This window comes from Pseudorca crassidens, chromosome 8 (assembly GCF_039906515.1).
Source record: "Pseudorca crassidens isolate mPseCra1 chromosome 8, mPseCra1.hap1, whole genome shotgun sequence".
Classification (NCBI taxonomy): domain Eukaryota; kingdom Metazoa; phylum Chordata; class Mammalia; order Artiodactyla; family Delphinidae; genus Pseudorca; species Pseudorca crassidens.
The window spans coordinates 71,822,145-71,849,630 of record NC_090303.1 but is presented as its reverse complement, the minus strand read 5'-3'; the positions used below and the strand labels follow the sequence as shown (position 1 = coordinate 71,849,630).

The following is a 27,486-nucleotide window of genomic DNA, read 5'->3' as shown; positions in this document are numbered from 1 at the left end:
TAGTGACCTTATTTAGAGAGCCACCAGAGAGGGTTCGTTCTCTCTCTCTCTCTCTCTCTCTCTTCCATGTGAGGACACAGTAAGAAGGCAGACCCCCCAATCATGCTGGCACCCTGATCTTGGTCTTCCAGACTCCAAAGCTGTGAGAAAATAAATTTCTGTCATTTAAGATACCCCATCTTTGGTATTTTGTTATGGCATCCCAAGCTAATTAATACTTGTGACGATAGCGTAAATGAGGCTATGAGACTTCCCAGTCTAGCACTTAAAAGATTATACAACTTCTTTCTGGTCCTCTTGGGATGCTTGCTCTTAGAATCCAGTCAGCATCCTGTGAAAAACCAGACAGCTACAAGGAAAGGACAGGTGTACATGCTCTAGTCAACAGCCTCAGTGGAGACCCCAGCTAACAGGCAGCATCAAACTCTAGCCTCTGGATGATTCTAGCTCCCAGCTGCAAAGTCATCCCCAGCTTTCAAGCTTCGCACCTGAGCTCCTGGGGATAAACTGTCCCAGTTTCTGGGACAGTTTATTTGCAAGTTCCTGATGCACATAAATCATGAGAAATAACATAATAATTGTAATGTTTTAAATCACTGCATTTGGGGGTAATTTGTGATGCATTAATACATGGCCAGAACGCATACCTCCATTATAATGCAACACCACAGGGTTCATTCTAGCTGTCTCCCTTTCCTAATTTGTACCCCACCCTTTCAAAACTTGGGAAATCTGACTCCCATTTTCCTTAATATCTTTAGTTGTTTGATTGATCCTCCTGTATCTAACCAATCTTTTATAAATTATATTGCCCCTACTCTTATGTGGATGCTCTCCTGATTCTACTTGGATATTGCTACCCTGAGATGGATCTTCTTTCTTTCTCATGGGACTCAGACACTTGATGCTAGACTGCCCCCCACCTCTGTGTGGATGCCTTACTCACCCTGCTTGGGCTCTGACTCTCCACTTTGGTCAACCCCTCTGCACAGATACCTGCCTTACTCTGTCTCATTCAATAGCATTATCATTGACTATTTTAGGAAAGAGAAGGAAATGAAGGAAAGGGAAGGGGAGGAAAAAGAAGAGAAAAGAAAAGAAGGGTAAGACATGGAAGAGGAACCATGTGGCCAAAGTGAAAACTTTGGAAATTTTTACATAGATGACTGTTAAGATCCAAAATGCATTTTAGAAATATCAGCAAGACTGTTTTCTAACAGTTTACTGATAATAATTTTTTTCTTATGAAATGTTTATCTAATGATTGAATAGAGTAACTGATGGAAATAAAGATGATCGTAGAACAAATAACTAAAACTGTGGTCCCTAGGCCAGAAATTTTCTTCATAGGAAAGAAGTAGGAAATATATTTTTATTTGTTTGTTTGTCTCTATTTCTTTTGGTTTGCTTATTTTGTTCAAAGATACACACATGGGATCAAGTTCAAAATCAAAGAACATTTTGAACCTGCCCCCTACATAACACATACCACATTTCTACTTGTTTTCTTCTGCATCTATCTACATGTAAGGCCAAATTAACTAAAGAAATACAATCAATTTCTCAGTATTAAGTTTACTGCTTCGTAGTTTTACTACCTAACACAGTACCTGGCATAGAGTAGGCATTAGATATAAGAAATTGAATGAATGAGACAATACAGTAATAAGGCTGTAGCTCAGCAATTCTTTAAAGTTCCACAAATGGGACTGACCTCAGAAATTCCATAAGGATACATTCCAGTACATACTCAAGTCGTCCACATCAGAAGAAATAGTGGGAGACAGTCTAGTGATAATAACCAGAGCTGGGATCACTTTTAATGCTCTTAACTATTTCTAACATCTCTATTAATACACGGAGCATTTCTTGATTTATCTTTTTGAAACATGTATTCAATTCCTGGGAAGATAGATGAGAGATTTGGCTGTTATATGACCTCAACACCTTGCCTCACCCATTCTCCTGTATAATTATTTTAGCTAAATGAGTGAAGAATATTTTCATAATTAAGCCTGCATATATTGTACACTATGGAGCCAAGACTTTCAGTTTTATTTCTTTTCATTTATCATTTTACTTTTTGGTTTTCATAGTGTGCTTCTTGCATTTCTTTTTTCCTACACTGTATGCCTTTGTCATATTTCTTTTTTCAAACTCTCTGTCATATCAGAAATTCTGTCATATGGCATTTCCTCCCAAGATGTCTTTCCATTTTTCCTGCTTCAGTTAGGACTAGTTGCTTTCCAGGTCTGTTGCTCCTGGGCTGCATCCACTTCTCCTGGTTCCTATGTCTCTCTCTTTCTTGATTTCTGGTGTCACTAAAGCTACTTCCTAATGTTAGATGTAAGAGAATTAAAATTTCTGAGCTCTTACATGTGTGAAAATTTCTAAAGGATAATGTTTACATAAAGTCTAAAGTAACTGTTAGGCCACTACATTCAAATATATGTGTAATAAAATAATTGCCTTCTCTTAGCTCCTTTCCCTTAACCAGTTTGAATGAATTATGAGCAAAATACTATAGAAATGATAACTACTTTTCAAGATCATAAAAATGACTTGGAATCTCATTTATTAATAATCTTGGGATTCAAATTTTAATTAATATTGAAGCTTTTATTGTATATTAGAATTCATTCTCTCTGGAAATGGTTTTTGTACCTATTATGCATAAATATACACTTGTATTATATACCTAAACTAATTTGCACTTAAAAATAGTTGTCTCTGGGCTTCCCTGGAGGTGCAGTGGTTGAGAGTCCGCCTGCCGATGCAGGGGATGCGGGTTCGTGCCCCGGTCCGGGAGGATCCCACGTGCCGCGGAGCGGCTGGGCCCGTGAGCCATGGTGCTGAGCCTGCGCGTCCGGAGCCTGTGCTCCGCAACGGGAGAGGCCACAACAGTGAGAGGCCCGCGTACCAGAAAAAAAAATAGTTGCCTCTGACTCATCCTCTTGCTCCCATTGGTTCCCTCCTCCCCAATACTGCTGCTGAGAGAATGAGTGTAGGAAAAATTTTGGAGCTTTTAAAGAACTATTTAGAAGGGAAGAAAGTCAAGGAACTTGAAAGCAGAATTAATTTAGAAGGCTAACCCTGGAAACACTTGTATATGTAGTGATTCCCAAGTCATCTTATTATATTTCAAGTCACACTTTATTAAAGTTATGACACTCTACAGATGAAAATTTCATTTGGGTTAACAATGAATTCTCCTTTAAAGATGTGATATGGCTTTTAGAGTTTAGTAAGTGGTGTCAGTTCTCCACACTTTAAAGAGAATTACCTCCCACCTTCACCCCCCTCGATGTTTCTCTAATATCTAGCTGAGGTCAGTAGCACTGGGACAGAGAAAGTAAAGATAATTTTAGTGAATGGTTCAGCAGACTCAGGGCAATGCCAAGGCACCCAAAATGTGTATCAAGCTAATGTGACTCTGGCGTCAGTATCAGGAGGCAAAATTTGTCAGGTAAACCCATGAGAAACAGAAGTGATTCTAATGGGGTAATTGATAGTTGAGGCAGCCGCTCCATCTCAATAGGATAACAGATAGTAGCTAGCGATAAACATGACCTAAACTGGCTGTGATAAGACTAAGACTTTTCCACATATTTCCAATGGCCTCCTATGACACTTAAAACCACACTCTTTCCCAGGACCTATTCAGCTCTACTGAATCAGGCATTTGTTTATTTCTTCAACCTCATTTCCTACCACCACCACCTTCTCAGCTCACTAAATTTCAGCCACACTGGCATTCCAGCTATTCCTTGAACATGCTAAACTTGTTCTGCCTAGGTCTTTGTACTTGGTGTTCCCTCTGCCAGGAATGCCCAGCCCCAGATCATCTGGTGTCTTTTTCATGTCATTCATGGTCCAGCTCAGAGGTCACCTCCTTAGAAATGTCTTCCAACTTAAAATAGACACTCTCCATTTCTACCAGCCCTGCTTCCTGCATTCTCTATCTCTTCACTCTGTTTGTTTTCCTAGCACTTATCCCTTTTTGAAATTGTCTTATTTTCGTCTTGTTGCCTGACTCTGCCCTGAGTTTATATGTGCTTATGAGCAGGGACTTTGTCTTGTTAACTTTTTTCCCCAGTTCCTAAAACCAAGCCTGCCCTGTAGAAGGTATTCAATAAATGTATGCCAAATGAATAACTAAATAAATGAGCTACAGAGATGATGGAGCACGAATTAAGACAGTACCTCAGTGGGCTAGTCTGAGAGGGTGGAAGGAGGCAGGGAGGGAAGAACCATGATGTGGTAGACAGTGTGTTCAGGATGGAATAAAAGCTCAAATTTGCCATTCTGTGACATGGAAAAATTACTTACCCTTGCTGAATGTCAGTTTTCTCAGCTTTGAAATGATAATCACTATTGTATGTCCAATTTAAAGATTCCATTAGGTGAAATTATAATATATAAATGTGTATATAAAGAGAAGAGGCACAGAGAAGGTTCTCAATATATAGTAGCCATTATTACCATCAAAATTGGGACAAATGAATTTTTGAATGCTCATTGTGTTGACACTGAAGAAGGGAAAGCTTAAGTACTCTCTATTCAATTTTCTTATTTTTCTAAAATATCCCTTTTTATAGGATTTATTATATGTTTATAAAAGTAACAGTAACTTTAGTGTATTTTGCATATAAAATAAAATATTCATATAGTCTTGGTTTTCAGATGCAGCCAAATAATAAATTGGACCATAAAGTATGAATACTGTACCTAGCAATGAAATAGTTGTATACATGAATAGAAGAGACATAATGGCTGGTCATAAAATATGATTAACCTAGTTGAAACAAAAGGCCTCAGTACCTCACAAGTGGTGATCTCATTAGCGGGTTATAGGAGTTCCACATGAGTGAAGAAATCATGTATAATGGTTGCTCATTACACACCCTATTTATTCTTAGGGTGCCTTTTTTGAAGCTTGTTTTATTCTATTAAGTTTAAGCAAGAAGAGAGAAAAGTATGATATAAGAATATGCCAATTATATTTTAAAAGAATATTATTATTATAAGTTGGTTTGTATTAATCAAAAGAAACTTAACCCTTAATAATAAAATGAGTTTGGTGTGTATTCCATGTATGACCAAGCCATTTAACATTGCTTTCAAATCAAGACTTTTATGAAGCAGAACCTTTTGATGGGCTATTTCTGTTCCATCTCTCCTTTGTATTATTACCAGTATTGCTTCTATAGCCCCAGTTTCACCATCACTTCCGTGACTTTGGATAGTATAATTAACCATATTGGGCCTCAGTTTCCATGCTTGTAATATAAGAAGGACATCAATGTGGCCCACCTCATAACTCAAAACGTGACAATACTTGTGAATGCTGGAAGCACTTTAAATTACCACATGCAAACAATGTGCTATTACAGAGAACTTAGTGCAGTACCTTTTGTATAATGGGTGTTTAATAAATATTAACTGAATGGACAGAACCATTGTGATAACAAGATCAGTCTTGTTATACAGCGATTGGGAGAGTATGACTCTGACTTACCTTTCTTACATGTATTTTATATCTGTAAGTGCCAGGTGATAAAGATAGGAAACCTACAAATGTTTACCTCATATCTTCCTCCATTAAAATATTTTGAGGATTAATATTTAGCTATCTTTCATCAATGCTGAGGGTTTTTTTGTACACAGTAGCAAATGCTTTATATTTTTCTTTAATTGAAAATTTTGCATCTTTAAAACTGGTTGTTAATAGGATTTAGTAGTTTAGTAGATTTTTAAATGTATTTTAACACACTATAATATCTGCTGAAAATGTTCATATTTGAATAAGATTTTGTATTTCACTGTTAGACAACAATATGGTGTTATCAGAATGCTATGTACTCAAATTGTTGAGTTAAATTTTTTAGCCCTGTTAAAATAATCACAAGAAAAATCTATGGTAGTTTATGACTCAAGGGCACAAGTAATAGACTAGGCTAATTAAATTAGTGATCAATTTTCTTTTAATCCAATGAAGTGGATTAATATAGCCTATCCATCTGATTAATTCAGGCCAAAATATTTTATTTTCTCAAAAACAAAATTTCAATCTGAACCATCCAGTTACCCCAAACCATTCCTTTAACTTGTCAGTGTGTTGCATTGGTCATTCCATCACTTACCTTTTCAACAAATTTTTGACTGTGCGACAGAAAATACATCAGGTTCAGGAAGTAGAAATAGTTGAGTGGTCCTTATGCTGGAAGAGGTCACAGTCTTACAGGCAGTGCTAATGGAAAATAAAAAATTGTATCTAGTTAATATAGGCAAAAAGACTTTGAAGATTAATTTTCAAAATAACTACCCCAACTCAAAATATCTTCTTTGGGTTGGGCTGTTAGCCTAACTCTCCACACTGGTATTTCAAGGGCTTCATTTAATAGCTGTTTTGTAAAGGCAATATAAGGTAAGATTTGAGAGCACAGACCCTGGAGCCAGACATGTGGGTTTGAATCCCAGGTCTAATACTTATGAACTGTGCAACCTTGATCTTATTACTTAACCTCTCTGTGTCTTAGTTTCCTCATCTGCAAAATGTGGATAAGACGACTACTCACCTCACAGTTGCAAGGTTTAACAGCAAAGCACTTAGAACAGTGCCTGATAAAGTGTAAGTTATAGAAGTGTTAACTATTACCAGCAGAAATAAAATATTTATTTAAATATACCATGATCTGTGTAATTATAACATGATACATGATAACTGCATATATCATACAGATATCTATATACCTACACATACATAAAGATGATAAATGAAGCAATGTTGTAATAGTAGTAAACTATAAGTTATATCTTAGATGAGGAATACACTGCTTACGTTGAGTTGGAAGAATAAAGAATAAATAAAACCTCCTCTCTTGTTTTTCCACTAAAATTTAAAATTTATCTTTTTATAATGCATATGGCTCAAAGTGAAGTTGTGTTGATATGGACTGGCATACTTTAGTAACCACTGTTGCACTTCTTAAATAATGACGATAAGAAGGAAAGATGTAAAATCAAATAGAATATTTACTAGCCATAAATATGAATATTTTTAATAACTTGATTTAATAGGATTTATTATCTAGCACTACAACACTTAGATCTATTTATAGAGCTTAAAAAATGAGTTCTACAGCTCTGAGTCTAATTTAGGGCATATGAAAATTCTTAATGTTTTAAAAACACCTCAGAGAAATAGAGCAGCCTCCCTTATCAAAATAAAATACTAAATCTCCCAAGATTTGAGCCAGGTAATGTTTTAATTTTAATGAAATTGGCCTTTGTCCTTGAAAGGGACAAAATAAACGGATTGGCTAGTTCCTGAACGCTGCTACATCCAGAATTTTTTTTTTTTTTTTTGCGGTACGCGGGCCTCTCACTGTTGTGGCCTCTCCAGTTGCGGAGCACAGGCTCCGGACGCACAGGCCCAGCGGCCATGGCTCACGGGCACAGCCACTCCGCAGCATGTGGGATCCCCCCGGACCAGGGCACGAACCTGTGTCGCCTGCATTGACAGGCAGACTCTCAACCACTGCACCACCAGGGAAGCCCCAGAAATATTTCTTAATCCATGAGTAGGCCTTAGGAAAGGAAAGCAACCCTGGCAGCTAGTGGTGATAGTAAGTAAGCAGCTCTAAGTACAACATAAAGGCAAAAGGAAAAGCTCAAAAGGAGAACATCAGGACTGTTCTCACTGACAAATCTCCTTCCTGGTTCATAACTGCTAAATTCTTATTTAAGCATTGTTTTAATAGAAAGACTGTCCTTCGTAAACTTTTATTTCAATTTTATTTTTAACTACATAGAATCCATAAAAGTATTAATTATTATACTTTCATACCTTGCAGTTTTACAAAGTAGGTAATAATTCATATTCTCTATTGCTATATTAGGCTGTAATTTTTCTGGCTGTGTAATATTCCTTTAGGAGACTATATCATGATTTAGTTATTTTGTGGATAGACATTTATGTTCTAGTTTTATTTTTCAATTTTTTAACATATTTATTGGAGTATAATTGCTTTACAACGGTGTGTTAGTTTCTGCTTTATAACAAAGTGAATCAGCTACACATATACATATATCCCATATCTCCTCCCTCTTGCGTCTCCCTCTCATCTTCCGTGTCCCACCCCTCTAAGTGGTCACAAAGCACCAAGCTGATCTCCCTGTGCTATGTGGCTGCTTCCCACTAGCTATCTATTTTACATTTGGTAGTGTATACATGTCCATACCACCCTCTCACTTCGTCCTAGCTTACCCTTCGCCCTCCACATGTCCTCAAGTCCATTCTCTAAGTCTGCATCTTTATACCTGTCCTTCCCCTAGGTTCTTAAGAAACATTTTCATTTTTATTTTTTTTTTAGATTCCATATATATGCGTTAGCATACGGTATTTGTTTTTCTCTTTCTGACTGACTTCACTTTGTATGACAAACTCTAGGTCGATCCACCTCACTACAAATAACTCAATTTCATTTCTTTTTATGGCTGAGTAATATTCCATTGTATATATGTGCCACATCTTCTTTATCCATTCATCTGATGATGGACACTTAGGTTGCTTCCATGTCCTGGCTATTGTAAATAGTGTTGCAATGAACATTGTGGTACATGACCCTTTTTGAATTATGGTTTTTTCAGGGTTTATGCCCAGTAGTGGGATTGCTGGGTCATATGGTAGTTCTATTTGTAGTGTTTTAAGGAACCTCCATACTGTTCTCCATAGTGGCTGTATCAATTTACATTCCTACCAACAGTGAAAGAGGGTTCCCTTTTCTCCACACCCTCTCCAGCATTTATTGTTTCTAGATTTTTTGATGATGGCCATTCTGACCGGTGTGAGGTGATACCTCATTGTGGTTTTGATTTGCATTTCTCTAATGATTAATCATGTTGAGCATCCTTTCATGTGTTTGTTGGCAATCTGTTTATCTTCTTTGGAGAAATGTCTATTTAGGTCTTCTGCCCATTTTTGGATTGGGTTGCTTTTTTGATATTGAGCGGCATGAGCTGCTTATAAATTTTGTAGATTAATCCTATGTCCGTTGCTTCATTTGCAAATGTTTTCTTCCATTCTGAGGGTTGTCTTTTCATCTTGTTTATGGTGTCCTTTGCTGTGCAAAAGCTTTTAAGTTTCATTAGTTCCCATTTGTTTATTTTTATTTCCATTTCTCTAGGAGGTGGGTCAAAAAGGATCTTGCTGTGATTTATGTCATAGAGTGTTCTGCCTATGTTTTCCTCAAAGAATTTTATAGTGTCTGGCCTTATATTTAGGTATTTAATCCATTTTGAGCTTATTTTTTTGTATGGTGTTAGGGAGTGTTCTAATTTCGTTCTTCTACATGTAGCTGTGCAGTTTTCCCACCACCCCTTATTGAAAAGGCTGTTTTTCTCCATTGTATATTCTTGCCTCCTTTATCAGAAATAAGGTAACCACATGTGCGTGGGTTTATCTCTGGGCTTTCTAGCCTGTTCCATTGATCTGTATTTCTGTTTTGTGCCAGTACCATACAGTCTTGATTACCGTAGCTTTGTAGTATAGTCTGAAGTCAGGGAGCCTGATTCCTCCAGCTCCATTTTTCTTTCTCAAGATTGCTTTGGCTATTCGGGGTCTTTTATGTTTCCATACAAATTGTGAAATTTTTTGTGCTAGTTCTATGAAAATATGCCATTGGTAATTTGATAGGGATTGCATTGAATCTGTAGATTGCTTTAGGTAGTATAGTCATTTTCACAATGTTGATTCTTCCAATCCAAGAACACGGTGTATCTCTCCATCTATTTGTGTCATCTTTAATTTCTTTCATCAGTGTCTTATAGTTTCTGCATACAGGTCTTTTGTCTCCTTATGTAAGTTTATTCCTAGGTATTTTATTCTTTTTGTTGCAGTGGTAAATGGGAGTGTTTTCTTAATTTCTCTTTCAGACTTTTCATCATTAGTGTATAGGAATGCCAGAGATTTCTGTGCAATAATTTTGTATCCTGCTACTTTACCAAATTCATTGATTGGCTCTAGTAGTTTTCTGGTAACATCTTTAGGATTCTCTAAGTATAGCATCATGTCATCTGCAAACAGTGACAGGCTTACTTCTTCTTTTCTGATTTGGATTCCTTTTATTTTTTTTTTCTTCTCTGATTGCTGTGGCTAAAACTTCCAAAACTATGTCAAATAATAGTGGTGAGAGTGGACATTCTTGTCTTGTTCCTGATCTTAGAGGAAATGCTTTCCATTTTTCACCATTAAGAATGATGTTGGCTGTGGGTTTGTCATATATGGCCTTTATTATGTTGACGTTAGTTCCCTCTATGCCTACTTTCTGGAGAGTTTTTATCATAAATGGGTACTGAATTTTGTTGAAAGATTTTTCTGTACCTATGAGATGATCATATGGTTTTATCCTTCAGTTTGTTAATATGGCTTATCACACTGATTGATTTGCATATATTGAAGAATCCTTGCATTCCTGGAATAAACCCCACTTGATCATGGTGTATGATCCTTTTAATGTGCTGTTGGATTCTGTTTGCTAGTATTTTGTTGAGGATTTTTGCATCTATGTTCATCAGTGATATTAGCCTGTAGTTTTCTTTGTGACATCTCTGTCTGGTTTTGGTATCAGGCTGATGGTGGCCACGTAGAACAAGTTGGAGAGTGTTCCTCTCTCTGCTATATTTTGGAAGAGTTTGAGAAGGATAGGTGTTAGCTATTATCTAAATGTTTAATAGAATTCTCCTGTGAAGCCATCTGGTCCTGGGCTTTTGTTTGTTGGAAGATTTTTAATCACAGTCTCAATTTCAGTGCTTGTGATTGATCTGTTTATATTTCCTATTTCTTCCTGGTTCAGTCTTGGAAGGTTGTGCTTTTCTAAGAATTTGTCTATTTCTTCCCTGTTGTCCATTTCATTAGCATATAAATGCATGTAGTAATCTCTCATGATCCTTTGTATTTCTGCAGTGTCTGTTGTTACTTCTTCATTTCTAACTCTATTGATTTGAGTCTTCTCCCTTTTTTTCTTGATGAGTCTGGCTAATGGTTTATCAATTTTGTTTATCTTCTCAAAGAACCAGCTTTTAGTTTTATTGATCTTTGCTATCGTTTCCTTTATTTATTTTCATTTATTTCTGATCTGACCTTTATCATTTCTTTCCTTCTGCTAACTTTGGGGTTTTTTTGTTCTTCTTTCTCTAATTGCTTTAGGTGTAACTTTAGGTTGTTTATTTGAGATGTTTCTTGTTTCCTGAGGTAGGACTGTATTGCTATGAACTTCCCTCTTAGAACTGCTTTTGCTGCATCCCATGTGTTTCAGGTTGTCGTGTTTTCATTGTCATTTGTTTCTAGGTATTTTTTGATTTCCTCTTTGATTTCTTCAGTGATCTCTTGGTTATTTAGTAGTGTATTGTTTAGCCTCCATGTGTTTGTATGTTTTACAGGCTTTTTACTGTAATTGATATCTAGTCTCATAGCGTTGTGGTCAGAAAAGATACTTGATATAATTTCAACTTTTTAAAATTCACCAAGGCTTGATTTGACTCCCTCCTGGCTCGCTGTGGCACACTAGCCCCCTTCAGGCCGTGTTCACGCTGCCAACCCCACTCCCCTCCCTGGGATCCGACCTCCGAAGCCCGAGCCTCAGAGCCCAGCCCTGACCTGCCCCGGTGGGTGAGCAGACAAGCCTCTTGGGCTGGTGAGTGCTGGCCGGCACTGATCCTCTGTGCGGGAATCTCTCCACTTTGCCCTCCACACCCCTAGCGGAGCAACTAGGTCTCTGAGCCACAGCTACTGAGCCTGCACGTCTGGAGCCTGTGCTCCGCAACAAGAGAGGCCGCGATAGTGAGAGGCTCACGTGCCGCGATGAAGAGTGGCCCCTGGTCGCGGCACTAGAGAAAGCCCTCACACAGAAATGAAGACCCAACACAGCCAAAAATAAATAAATAAAATTTATTAAAAAATAAATAAATAAAATAAAATAAAATATATACCCAAAGAGAGGACTTTTATACTGATAATTTTTAAAGAGGCTATGATCAAAATGAAAATACAGATTTGAAATATTACTGTGGAAATTTTGACCTTGAAATTGTGTGCCCTGTTTCATTCCAAGTTTTCTAGAGATCCTGGGAAACCAGTTTCTGAAACTATGCTAGACCAATTCTCTTCCTGGTGAGAGAACTATTTTTACACAAAATACGTGGTAATAGTTTACCTTGAATTTTGTTTTAACTTTCTATTTTAAAGGAACAATACTTTTAAGAGCCAAATAAATGGAGCCATATAGGGACTTTTCTATTAAAGAAATCCTGACCTTTAACATGTAAAAGTATAATTTAGAAATTTTTAAATTAACTTTATCTACTCTCCGATGTACATATTTAAAGCCCTATAATTTTTCCCTCTAAGTATATTCCCTCTAAGTATAAGTATTGCCACTGTGGCAAACTGTCAATCAGCCTCTCTGCTCCCCTTTTAGAAGGACTGTCTACATCAAATGGCCTTGACATGTAACAACTGGCAGATGACAGTCTAGGATTACTGCATACTACTTAAACAAATGATTTGCCCATATTGCACCCAGGAACTCCCAGTTTTAAAACGGGGACATTTAATTGAATACTAGGGGGAAACTACTAATAAGTTGATTTTGCTTATGATGAATTTTTTAAAAACCTGCTTTTTCCAGAAAAAAAAAAAGTGTCATCTCTGTCTTAGTGTTAATGTTTGTCAATACTAGGCAGGATTTTGTTGTTGTTGTTGTTTTGCTTATCTGTGTATAATATATAGTTAATATATTTGAAAATTTAGTAGGATGAACTTACAAAATATCATAGGAATGCATAAAACAAATGATCAAAATCAAATTTCTAATAGACTTTTCCTCCCTCAGATTCATGTTCATTCCTTTACAAAATAATTTACTGAGACTGGTCCTGAACAAACCAACAGAGGAAGCTATTTAATATTTGCCAGCTGGTGGTAGTAACTTATAATGTAAAAGAACGAAAGTATAATGTATGCACTATTTACAGAAATTTGGACATATGGGAAAAAAACACGCAGAAGTATATCTGGCACCTAGGGCTTTTTGTCAAAGAAGTAGCAGAAGCTGGGAGAGGCATGCAGGTGGGGTAAAAGGAGAATTTTACCACAGAAAAGCCAAAGCAACTAAAATATATATCTGTTCAGGGTTGTAAATGCCAAGAATGCACAGCTGAAGGAATTCCTAAGGCACCAACTCTTGAAAGATTTGTGGATTTCAGATTGTTGATATTAAATCTAAATATGCTGGGATGAAGTTGTTGGATTTTTTTTCTTTTTACGCAGTTTGGTTACACTTTCCTGATCCATGCATACATATAGTATGTGATCCATAAATGTGGATTTACTAAAATACAAGAATCTTGTGGCCCTGACTCTATTGGAAAGTACGCACGTTAGCTTTTCTACTCTGAAGAGAAAGGTAAAATCAGTGTCGTTTAAGGCATCAACGGCTTTAATGAGGGTGAGTCATAGCACTCAGGGAGGTGAACCTGTTTATTTTTATTACACAACACTTTTAACTGGGACCATTTTAAAAAAGCCAAATGACAGACAGGGACCAAGATTAGATGCATCCTCAGTAGACAGCTGGCATGCCCTGCCAGAAGGAGGATTTAGTGGAGTGTGGCTGGTAAGAAATAGTCAACAATTGGGGGAAGGGGAAGTGAAAAAAAAACTCCCTGAAGAAAGTATGAAAACAGGTCACAGTAATTTCCCTCAGGACTAAAATGTGTGACATGAGCTTTTGCATTAAGTCAGAAATTTCAGAGTAAGAGGAACCAGGAAAGAACCAAAACCATGTGGAATAACGTTGCTATTGTATTTGGGAGGGCTCAAATAAAAAGTTACTGAGTCCTTTCCAAACTAACTAGCTAAATGGTGTGCTATTTCTCAAAAAGAACTTGCTTCCAGGAAAAGGGAATTAAACTTGTTTTCCTATTTCAGATTGAATTATAGTAGTGAATTTATTAACTAATCAACTAAGGTACATATGGTTAAAAAAAACACAAAACTTCCTCATACTGCAGCAAAAAAATGTATTCTAAGACTTACCAGGTGACAATACCTTATATTGGAGACATGATATCAATGAAGCAAAGTCACTGTTGACCATCCCAGAAAGTTATAATACTGTTTCTAGCTTCTTCTAAAAATGTCCTGTCTATAGCCAGCCTTTCCAAGAATGTTATTCTCCTGCATTTAAATTAGGCAATAGTTTAGTGCATAAGTTTGCATTGGGGATTGGGGATATTTCCTTGAAAACACTTTATTTTTTTTCCAGAAGCAATATAAAAATGATTGTCCAAGAAGCCTAAAATAAATGAGTAGCTCCCCAGGAGTAAATGGTGTACTTCTCTGAGATATGTGAATTCCAAAAGAGGCAAGGGTTTCATGCACAAAATAAATGGAGAAAGGAATCAACAGCATTTTCTTGATCCAAACTACAGAAGTTGCAGGGGAAGCTGGAGGTGCATTTTTATAGCCGTGCACCCATGGGAAGAGAAGAGGCTCTGCCAGGAGATCCTTAGGGATACAGGGGAAAGAAGTGATGTTTCGGTATTGTCAGGAACTAATAAGTTGTCTGGAACTCAATAAATGTTTGTTGAAATAATAAGGAATGACTTTTGATATGGCAGTTATGAATAATTCTGCACAGTACAAAAAATTGCTACAGATAAATTTTAACTATAAAGTCATACAAAAGTTTTCTAGTGGGTTGAAATTTGTATAGTTGTAATGTCTCAATAATGATTTTGGGAAAGATTGAGGAAATAAAATGTGAAAATAATTTAAAGTGATTTTTAAAAAAATAAAACTTATGTGATGATTTTCTAATTCAGAACTACTTAAAGATAATTGTTTCTTTGATGATATACATATTTTCTTATATATATATTTTAAAGTATATCCTATATATTTTAACAGCAGCCAAAATTAATCTTTATAAATTAAAAATTTTTAATAAAAACAATATAATCATTCTTAACAAACTGATTTGCTAATAACGGTATAAGTCAATGACTTTATCAACAGACTAAGATTTTGAGACTATATATCTATTTAATACATAAGGTAATGAATTTGTAGCACGGAGGATTGATTTAAATTTAGGGGGATATTTCCTTAAAAGAAACAAGTTCATGGTCACTTTGTATGTAGAAACATGGTTCTCAAGGCAGTCCCTCAATTAGTAAGGAGAGAAAACGAGAGAGAAAATTATTCTGCATTAAAAATTCTTCAGTTTCCTGAGAGAAGTGTTGGTAGGGCCCAAAGTAAAGTAAACAGAGAAAAGAGTGAAGAGGAGGACGAGAAGAGAGGACTTAGGAAGAGCATTGTCTAAGAAGTGATGGGAAATGTCTAAGGAATGTGAAAGAATAAGGGTCTGATCTTGAGCTACAAATTGTTTATTACACAATCCTGACAAAATAAACCTTGTCTTTGACTTCAGACTTTCAGAGCGTGGTACAGACATTGCATTTTATATCACAATTTAAAATATTCTATAGTAAAATGAGCTTCAGACTGACAACTATATTTTTTAACACATATTTGATGTTCTTTTGGAAACATTAATATGGAAAATTTCTATAACATAAAAAGGAGACATTAATTTAATGAAGTTATCGCCTAACATAAACAGCGATCAACTCATAGTCAATTTTGTTTTATGTATACCACCTCATCCTTTGCTGCCAGCCTGCCCGGATTATTTTGAAGCAAATGCCAAACATCCTATCATTTTATCCATGAATATGTCAGTGTCTTTCCTCAAAATACAAGGACTTAGTTAAAAAAAAAAAAACAATATAATTATCACACATAAATTTTACCAAAAATTTATTTTCGTAATCGTCTAGTCAGTATTCAAATTTTCTGATTGTCTCATGATTCTATCTGTTTTTCAAATTGAAATCCAAATAAGGTTCAAATTTTTCAGTTGATTGATGTATATCTTTGGATCAATGTATACTGATCCATCTTTCACTCTATTTTTCCTGTCAATTTATATGTGTATGAAAGTGGGTTATTTTTCCTTTTGAGTCTAGATTTTGCATCGCTAGCAGATAATAACAAAATTTTGAATTTTGCCAATTAGGTGAGAAACTGTATCTCAGTGGATTTTAATTTATCTTACATGTGATATGGAATATCTTTTCACATATTTGAGCACCACATTCACTTATTTCTTTTTCTGTGATCTTGTAATTCATATATTTTGTCCATTATTCTATTGTATCATTGATACATTGTTTTCTTCTCTATCTTTAGAAGTCCTTTATATATTGGTATTAAAGATATTAATTCTTTGTGATATAATTTGCAAATATTTTTGTACTATTTTGTCATTTATCTTTTGACTTTGGTGGTGGTTGTGTGTGTCTTAATATACCAAATAAAATTTTATTTTTATGTTGTCAAATTTATCAATTTTTTTCTTCTTTTTTTATTTTTTTATTTTTGCTTCTAGAGTTTGTCACTGTTAGAAATATTGGGTTGGCCAAAAAGTTCATTTGGGATTTTCATGAGATGTTATGGACAAACCCGAACAAACTTTTAGGCCAGCCCAATATTTTCACCTCTCCCAGGTTATAGAATTCACCCAGGTCACAATGTGTTGCTGGTAGGACTCTCAGAAGTGAGTAATTGCTTTTGTGGAATAATATGATATAAAATAGGAATGGCATGAGTAATAAGTGAGACACAGAGCAGAGACAGAGAAGCTGGGGAAGCTGAATTAAAAGTTAACATTTAAGAAGCCCCCAGAGAATCTCCTTATCTATAGGGACACTGAAGTTTCTTCTCTAGAAAGGGGGATAAAATCACTTTTATCTGAGGGTCACAGCAAAGAGTACTTCCAGAATGCTGGAGGCCTGAGGCTTGGGTACACCCAAGGAGTGGACAACTTGGTCACATTCAGCCATGTGCAATATAATTATTCACAGCACTTTTCCATGGCCTAACCATATCACTTCAGAGGTAAAGTGACAAGTAGACTGTTAATTTAACCTATATCTAAATATCAGCATATTGAAAAGAAAGAAGTATTTGATAAATGAAAAGCCTTGTTTTCAAATAATGAAAGCATTCTCTTTGTAACTTAATATGTCAAATAGACTATTTTAAAATCAGTTAAGCAAGGTAACTCTGTGGTGTTAATCCCATGACTACTGACTTGACTATCTTTTGGTTCAATCTAATTCAGTGCTAGATCTGTGGTTACGAAACTATGCTGCCTGAGTGGTCTTAAGTACATTCATTAATAATAGAGGCAAAATGCTTTCCACAGATTTCCCCTAGGCTGACACGTACACAGGCACACATACTCTATAGTTATTACCAGGCATACCTATAATCATACTGTTTATGATGAAGAGATTACAAAATAATCTGAGCTTCAAATTTTCATTTTAAAATAGTGTATCTTCTCATTGATGCACATGAGATACATCACATCTCATCCACATGAGATACATCAAATTATGGGATTCAAAATAGAACCTACTAGAAAATTTACCTTGAAAAAATATGTGAAAGGATAGCTATTATCTCAGCTAACCCTGTGTAACTTCCTCTCTTTCCCTTTGGTCTATTAACTAAAGGACATGTTAACTCTTGATAACAGGTTTTGAAGGATTCCAATCATAACTGGTTAATGCCCTCTATGTTGGAGGCTACATACTGTGAACAGCATGGCCTAAATCTCTCTTTTCCCAAAGCCACGTTGATTCTTCTGAGTTTTTCCTTCTTTCTTTTTAAAATTTTACTCTCTTAGAAAATGTCAATGATACAATACAGTGTTATCAACTATATTTCCTTATTTGTTTAATTAATTTGATAAGCTGACACTACATACCTTGTAGGATCTTGGTGAGTATGAAGTAAGGCTGTCTGTGTAAAGTTCTCATCACTTGCTGGCTATATAATAGCTGTTCAATAAACACTAGCTCTCTCTCCCCAACACTCTTTTCTATACTGTATATACACAGCCTATAATGTATATTTGAATGAACCATGTATTTGCCTTGATATTCTAGGGAAGAATAGCTTTTCCTAGGGTAAGGTCATTATACGTCAAATATTGTCCCAGGAACCTGAGCTGCATCTCTTAACCTTTTCCAGTTTATAAAAAATCTCCTTGGATTGCCAAAATGAACAGGGATATTTACTGCCTCTTATGAAGCATGAGTCATCAGTTTAATTTAAGAGCTCAAGTGTTTCAGAGGACATTTGTCAGTTGAATCAGAAACATCTCTATTAACCAGCAGACCTTACCATAGCATTAGCTGGCTCTATAATTAGACACGACTAGGAGTTATGGGGGAAAATTAACAAGGTAACAATAAAAATAATAGTGAAGTTTACTCTTCTGATGGATGCAAAAATTAATGTTCCTTTCAAAGCTGCAGGAAGCTCTGGTTAATTCTGCATCACAATGTCTGTTTGTAAGGAGACACAACACAAATGCCCACGACCCACTGTGTCCTCCAAAGTTATTCATCAGTTATGAAAATTGGATTTGGGTTGATCTGGAGATTTCCTGAACAATATCTATAAAGAAAAAACTTTTTGATGAAATAAATTAAAAAGTGAGATGTGTATTTAACTTCAGAGGTTATTTATTTAAAGACAGTTATTAGCACATATTTAAAAATGATGGAGCTAATTACAAATGAATCCCTTCTCATTAAATTAGGTTTTGAAGGACCTCTAGTTGAAATCCTCATTTTTTTTTTTTAATCTTTATTGGAGCATAATTGCTTTACAATGGTGTGTTAGTTCCTGCTTTATATCAAAGTGAATCAGTTATACATATAAATATGTTCCCATATCTCTTCCCTCTTGCATATCCCTCCCTCCCACCCTCCCTATCCCACCCCTCTAGGTGGTCACAAAGCACGGAGCTGATCTCCCTGTGCTATGCAGCTGCTTCCCACTAGCTATCTATTTTATGTTTGGTAGTGTATATATGTCCATGCCACTCTCTCACTTTGTCACAGTTTACCTTCCCCCTCCCCATATCCTCAAGTCCATTCTCTAGTAGGTCTGTGTCTTTATTCCCATCTTACCCCTAGGTTATTCATGACTTTTTTTTTCTTAGATTCCATATATATATGTTAGCATATGGTATTTGTCTTTCTCTTTCTGACTTACTTCACTCTGTATGACAGACTCTAGGTCCATCCACCTCACTACAAATAACTCAATTTCGTTTCTTTTTATGGCTGAGTAATATTCCATTGTATATATATGCCACATCTTCTTTATCCATTCATCTGATGATGGACACTTAGGTTGCTTCCATCTCCTGGCTATTGTAAATAGAGCTGCAATGAACATTTTGGTACATGACTCTTTTTGAATTATGGTTATCTCAGGGTATATGCCCAGTAGTGGGATTGCTGGGTCATATGGTAGTTCTATTTGTAGTTTTTAATGAACCTCCATACTGTTCTCCATAGTGGCTCTACCAATTCACATTCCCACCAGCAGTGCAAGAGTGTTCCCTTTTCTCCACACCCTCTCCAGCATTTATTGGTTCTAGATTTTTTGATGATGGCCATTCTGACTGGTGTGAGATGATATCTCATTGTAGTTTTGATTTGCATTTCTCTGATGTTGAGCATTCTTTCATGTGTTTGTTGGCAATCTGTATATCTTCTTTGGAGAAATGTCTATTTAGGTCTTCTGCCCATTTTTGGATTGGGTTGTTTGTTTTTTTGTTATTGAGCTGCATGAGCTCCTTATAAATTCTGGAGATTAATCCTTTGTCAGTTGCTTCATTTGCAAATATTTTCTCCCATTCTGAGGGTTGTCTTTGCATCTTGTTTATGGTTTCCTTTGCTGTGAAAAAGCTTTGAAGTTTCATTAGATCGCATTTGTTTATTTTTGTTTTTATTTCCATTTCTCTAAGAGGTGGGTCAAAAAGGATCTTGCTGTGATTTATGTCATAGAGTGTTCTGCCTATGTTTTCCTCTAAGAGTTTGATAGTTTCTGGCCTTACATTTAGGTCTTTAATCCATTTTGAGCTTATTTTTGTGTATGGTGTTAGGGAGTGTTCTCATACTTTTACATGTGCCTGTCCAGTTTTCCCAGCACCACTTATTGAAGTGGCTGTCCTTTCTCCACTGTACATTCCTGCCTCCTTTATCAAAGATAAGGTAACCATATGTGCATGGGTTTATCTCTGGGCTATCCTGTTCCATGGATGTATATTTCTGTTTTTGTGCCAGTACCATACTGTCTTGATTACTGTAGCTTTGTAGTATAATCTGAAGTCAGGGAGCCTGATTCCTCCAGCTCCGTTCTTCGTTCTCAAGATTGCTTTGACTATTCGGGGTCTTTTGTGTTTCCATACAAATTGTGAAATTTTTTATTCTAGTTCTGTGAAAAATGCCAGTGGTAGCTTGATAGGCATTGCATTGAATCTATAGATTGCTTTGGGTAGTAGAGTCATTTTCACAATGTTGATTCTTCCAATCCAAGAACATGGTATATCTCTCCATCTATTTGTATCATCTTTAATTTCTTTCATCAGTGTCTGATAATTTTCTGCATACAGGTCTTTTGTCTCCTTAGGTAGGTTTATTCCTAGATATTTTATTCTTTTTGTTGCAATGGTAAATGGGAGTGTTTTCTTAATTTCACTTTCAGATTTTTCATCATTAGTGTATAGGAATGTCAGAGATTTCTGTGCATTCATTTTATACCCTGCTACTTTACCAAGTTCATTGATTAGCTCTAGTAGTTTTCTGGTAGCATCTTTACGATTCTCTATGTATAGTATCATGTCATCTGCAAACAGTGACAGCTTTACTTCTTCTTTTCCAATTTGGATTCCTTTTATTTCCTTTTCTTCTCTGATTGCTGTGGCTAAAACTTCCAAAACTATGTTGAATAGAAGTGGTGAGAGTGGGCAACCTTGTCTTGTTCCTGATCTTAGTGCAAATGGTTTCAGTTTTTCACCATTGAGGACGATGTTGGCTGTGGGTTTGTCATATATGGCCTTTATTATGTTGAGGAAAGTTCCCTCTATGCCTACTTTCTGGAGGGTTTTTATCATAAATGGGTGTTGAATTTTAGTCTGTAGTCATCATTTTAGCCATTTCATTGATCACCATGGAATTAACCCCTCAAATTAGTCTGGATCAGTGTGGATTTACATTATAAACTACAAAAGTTGGTTTGTAGGCCTGACAGACATGGCAAAAGAAATTAACACTTCAAAACACTACCAATTTAGTGACCTAATTTAGGGAAGATTAACGTATATTGAGGATGTGAAACTAAATTAAATCCAGTTAAATACAAATATTTTTCTTCACATACTGAGTCATCTGATTCAGACCCCACAGGGTGCAGTGTTACCTTGCTTGGTGAACTGCATAATTATTTATAGATTTCTCTCAACATTAAGTTTACCCCTTATGTAACTTTACACAGGCAGTCTAGCTAGTGACTCTCAGAGAGATACCCTCCGGCATAATATGTTCCCACATGGTAGGTCAGGGCCCAGGTGCCCCTTTTTCCATTCTTTGTTGATGGTTTGAAAATATCAGGACAAGGACTGCATGCCACATTGGTTTTATAATTCCTAATCAAATGTCTCTACAGGGGGCTCTAATTCCACATAACGTGTATAAAACAAAGAGATAAATGTTACTTATTATTAGGAATGGAGGTTCAAGGATCTATTGTGAAGCTTTGTACTTATTGATGGAATTCTAAAACTAGGCTATAAAAAAGTTATTTCTTGATGAAACATTAATGATAAATAACAAGCCTTCAGGCGGTTAAATACTTAACACTCAAAGACATTTCCATCTGAAGCATTTTTAAGAATATGAACTAATGGAATGAAATTGTATTTCTAATAAAGTACAATATTAGTTCTACAATGAAACTCAGTGTTAATTGAGTGAAATCTTTAAGTTCTTAAAAGTAATAATTTGTGTGTGTGTTTGTGTTTTAAAGAGATTAATTTTGACTTAGAGGATGCATATGGTTGACTTTAGGCCAACTAGACATGTTTCTCTTGTTTAAGAATAGAGAAAAAGAAAAACTTCTTAGAAACATACTGGTGAGAACATCTACTTACTGTTCAGTGTAGAAATGAATAAGAAAAGGAAGGAAGTGATAATAGTGTCATCTAAGGGCAGGCCTCCTGGAGCCAGACAGAGTCAGATAAAGTACAGATTAGGCTGCTCATTCTTTTTGAAGGCCATAACACTAACTCAAATATAGTCTTAAGAAAATTCCTGAGGATAACTGGCATGCACAATAGTCATGAGGGACAGATACCAGAATGTCAATGTATTAATTTGCAGTTAGAACTAGTTCAATCGCATGGGACTAGAGTACTCTACTAGCCTGATTAGCATATTCTCTCTCTATAGTCAAGCTACATAGAGAAAGTAAATCATAATCAGAAAGATGTTATTTGAGAGTAGAATCAGAACAAAAGAAGTTAAACAATATAAATATGGAATTGCCTCATTCTAAGGTGGTTTAATATACCCCTCTCACAAAGTAAAGTGTTTGCCAATAAAACCAGAAATCAGTAAAGTCCACCAGTTATCATCACCTCCATCCGTCTCCATTGGAGGGATAGACTTGCCATATGGACTGAAAATACCTCATGGCTGGAGGCTAAGTTTTTCTCTACCTTATGGTGTTTGAGTAGGCACTGCTAACAGCTGCCTCTCTGACTCTTCTTATTTTTATGCTGATCAATTGCTTTTCTAATAGACATAGTCCTTTTGAATGGGTGTGCATGTATGTGTGTATGCAAGCATATGTGTGTATAACTGGATTAGAATTAAATCCAAATGTATGGCCTATAAGCCGTCCTGTCTCTTTCCAGTGATTGTGTTATGTCTTCTCTGATCCATTACTTGTTGCTTTTACAATTTACTTCTCCATGGACAAGTTCATTTTACTTATTTCCAAGTTCCTTGAGGGACATCTCTGTGTAAGCTCATACTTATTAAGAAATGTTATCATATACTTTCTCTCACCAAAAAAATAGATAAATGGCCTTGGCATAACAATTTTGACAACTAATAAAACTGTTCTACCTCTTCAAGTAATGAAGTCTTTTTAGTAGTGCTAAGCAAATTTCTATTAGATGGTTGCAAAGATTTAGTTAATGAATAATTTGAATTATCTGTGGTTAACCATCTATTGAATGGTTTATAGCATTTGAGCACTACTTATATAAATCCTGTATTAATCATTATACGAGCTGACTTATGGCATAAGGGAAAGCAAATTTGATGTTTGTTCCCAAGTTTAGACTCCATATTACCACCACTTAGACCTTGTCTTGGTTTGGATACTATGATGTAAGCACTATAACATTATTATAGAAGCAAAAAAAATTATTGAACATTAAAAAGTGGAGTTTTAACCAGTAAAAACACACTATTACATTTAATTTTTCACAAACTGGGCTCCTGGGATTTGTTTGAAAGCACCACTGGATAATGCTGAGTAATACTGCATGAGTAGGGCTTGGGGGTAGTACTTTGAATTACCTCCTGATGTTTGCTTTAAGAGGAGTAACTTTGCTTTCTAAATTCTATTAAAAAATCAATTTGGTTTCCAAAAACAGTATTCTAATTTAAAGTTTTCTCAAGACATTAGTCAGTCTCTTCACTGATAACTGATTCCTTACGGACAAATATCAGCACTTTATATGCTACCTTATTGAAACCACAACTGGCTGGCAACAGACAGCTTTCCAGCATCACATCTAGTATCACAGACAGAGTCCTGGACTAGGGGTTAACAGATCTAGATTTTAATCCTGACTAACTGTGTGATTTAAAATTATTTAATCCTTGGCTATTGGCCTCTGTTGGGTTGGATTGTTTCCCTCTCAAAATTCATATGTGGAAGTCCTAAGCCCCAGGACCTCAAATACAACCTTATTGGATATAGGGTCTTTACAGAGGTAGTCAGGTTTAAAATGAGGTCAACTAGGGTGGGCCCTAATCTGTTATGACTGGTGTCCTTATAAGAAGGGGAAATTCGTATACAGACATGTACACAGGGAAAACACTATGTGAATATAAAGACAGTCATCTATAAATTCAAGACAGAAGCCTTGATCAGATCTCTCCCTCACAGCCCTCAGAAGGAAAAGACCCTGCCAACAACTTGATTTCAGACCTCTAGACTCCAGAACTTTGAGACAATAAGTTTCTGTTGTTTAAACTACTCAGTTTGTAGTACTTTGTCACAGCAGCCCTAGCAAACTAACACAGCCTCTTGGGCCGAAAGGAGATGATGAAATCCTTCTATAACAGCCCTCTAGACCCTTGTTTTATCTCTTCTGTGTTAATGAAATTATTCTTTTATCTCTGTGCTTTGCAATCATATTTCTGAAATAAAGATCTGATCTTGCCAATGTGCTGCATAAAGCCTCCAAGGGAACACCTCCATATATGGCAGACAGAGCCTTTCCTGGTCTGTTCCAAAGCCACAATTTCAGGTAGCCTCTCTGCCCCCAAATGCCATTGTTGTCCATTTCCTCCCTGGACAACTCTGCCCTTTCTTTTAGTTTGGGAGATCAAGACCAAGGGCAAGAGAATTATGGCAACACGACCCTGGACAATGTTGGAGCAGATCAAAGGGAGAGCACATGGGAAATGGGAAGAAGAGAGAAAAATGGTAAATTTACATAGTTTCTGTGTAAAAACTTGTTGACTAATGTTTTAGGTCAAACAAAATGAATCAGAACGTTTATATATTGAGATTTTTTGTTTGATGTTGCCAAAATTTTTTCAGACCTCTAGTGGCATGAATGTCTGCTTTGTAAACAGTTAAAATTGCAGGTTTTTATATATGGAAGCAGATACCTTAAAGAAGGCTTTCTATATATCCAGGAAAGACTAGTCAGCTTTGCTCAGTGTTGACATAATACACTGTCTAAACCCCTTCTCCATCATGCATTACACGAGGCAAATATAGTTTCTTACCTCACAGGACTGTCAGTTATTTGAGGTCAAGTACTACAACTTAAATATTTCTTTCAATTCACTATATATAGCATAGTACTTGACACTTGGTATATAGGAAAACTAAACAAAACCAAAGAAAAAAGTGTATTGAGTTTGAGCTTGGTTTAGGTCTTGATTTCTTCTCTTGAAATTTGCATTGGTTCTCTTCCAGAAATATTTTGGTCCAAGTGTGAAACAACGTAAAGCTATCAATTTATACCATTTTGGTAAGAGTATAAATAATATTTTTGAGAAATTAAAACTACAACATGGTATTGTCATATACCAGCTGGACACTCCAGAATCGCTTGGCATAATCAAAGACTATCTTTAAATATAGAAGTCCTTGCTACTGCTCACTTACAGGAATGTCCACAAGAAAGGTAGCCCAACTGCAAGTCAACCCCTGCCTTTGGGGCTCATATTTGAAACCACTGTCTTCTTTCTGCATAGCAGTCCTAAGGGTCACTTTCAGCAGCAATCTGCAGATGACTGCCCACCCTTGGAGATGCCCTTTATCACCACCGCCAGCCAGGATGCTCCAAAATGAATCTTGTACATACCATACCAAACACACCATCCAAATCCACCCAGCCGTTCTCCTGTGACCCAATAACCAATATAGACAGAAACTTGATTTCAATAGATGAAGATGATAACCAGAGTTTACTTAGGAAGAGAAATAGCTTTTTTCACAGCCTATCAAGTCCTTTACATTCAGTATTTTGCGACAACGCATTCAGACTTTAGGAGACCCAGTTAATATACAATTATAACAAAATTGAAAAGATTATCAGCAGCAAAAAGTGACTTAGAGAATAGGTTAAAGGATAGGGTTGGGGAAGACGAGAAAGGTGGAGGCTGTAAATGGAAAAAAGAAAAAAATGGCAAGGCTTACAATTTACGCAGATCCTTTGTATATATTTCTTGACTGTTCAAATGAAAATTGAATTATGGGGGGTTTTATAGTGAAGGAAAAACCCTCCAAACTTTAGCAGCTTAATTGGTAGCTTTTAAAAAAATTGTAAAGGGTTTTAAAACTACAATTCCACATTCTATGAAATAGAAACATTTTAGTGCTTTTATACCCTATTATTTTAAGCTTTAATATTTTTTCTGGAACTAAGTGTGGAAGATTAAGATAACAAAATTTGGCTTCTGGGTCTGCCTTGGCATTCTTCACCTTGCTCAGATGTATATGATTACATTTTCTATTATGCAAGCCATGGGGACATACGGTATTTTCACCAAAAAGTGATGAAAGGAACATCTTTAGGAAAGTTGAAAATATTGTCTAACTTAGGAAACAAACTTCTGAGACTGGGGATATTTTTTTCTGCTTGGCTACCTGGCAGTCTAAGTGTTGCATGTATGCGTAGAGTGTTGAGGGAAGGGGTATAGTTAGAGAACAGGCATGCAAACAAATAACCAAAAATATGTAACTCACAAAATTTGGTCAAATTCTAGATTGTTCATGATTGAGTGATACATGTAGAAATTGATCAATTTTATTTCTGAAAAACTTTGGCAAATGGTAAAGATGCTTGCTAAAAAGTAAGACTACTTACTTATTCTCCCTTGTTTCTGGACTTAACTCTTGATTAACTCAAAAGTAGGCTGAAGACTATGCAGCCGTTCTGCCATCTGCACTTTGACTGAACAAAAAAAGTTAGGCTTCAACTCCCTCCTCTGCCTAATATGTTAGGAATAAAAAATGATAGTTACTAGCAGGTCCCACAGTGAAGTTTGAGTTCAGCCTTGACTTCCCCATAAGCACTTTATGAGCTGAGCACCCAGCATGTAAATTTTGGTCATACAAAGAGTCACTACATCGTTATAAAATGATTGCTACCCTTTTGGAGAATTTGGTATATGCTGGATTTAACACTCATCTCACATTCTAAGAACAACAAAGCATAGGATTTTGTTCATCAAAACATCTAAATAATTAAGTGAATGGGAGACAGTATTAAGAATATTTTCACCACACATTCTTCTTTTTTTTCTGGTCCCTCTACAGCCAGAGCATTTCTTTTTTCCTTAAAGTGAAATGCAACTAAAAGTTGTATCAATGTAGCATCCATTTAACAAAATTGGGACAAAAGATATGATCGCGTTTTCTAGGAAATAGTCTTCTTTGAGAACACATTTTAAAGAACTGACACAAAAGCTTTCTTCAAGGTAGAGGTAGTATTAAGACATTAAGTAACTGGGACGAAGTGAGAGAGTGACATGGACTAATATATACTACCAAATGTAAAACAGATAGCTAGTGGGATGCAGCCGCATAGCACAGAGAGATCAACTCGGTGCTTTGTGACCACCTAGGGGGTGGGATAGGGAGGGTGGGAGGGAGACGCAAGAGGGAGGAGATATGGGGTTGTATGTATAGCTGATTCACTTTGTTATAAATCAGAAACTAACACACATTGTACAGCA

General features: G+C 36.1%; 1 long non-coding RNA gene across 1 annotated transcript in view; it reads right to left on the bottom strand.

Moving 5' to 3' along the window:
* Positions 1–27,486, bottom strand: part of LOC137229211 (uncharacterized) — a 640,020-nt gene that overhangs the window by 46,258 nt on the left and 566,276 nt on the right. The window contains exon 11 of the long non-coding RNA XR_010945593.1: positions 6,144–6,250. This is a non-coding gene — a long non-coding RNA (uncharacterized lncRNA). The remainder of the gene's footprint in view (positions 1–6,143; positions 6,251–27,486) is intronic.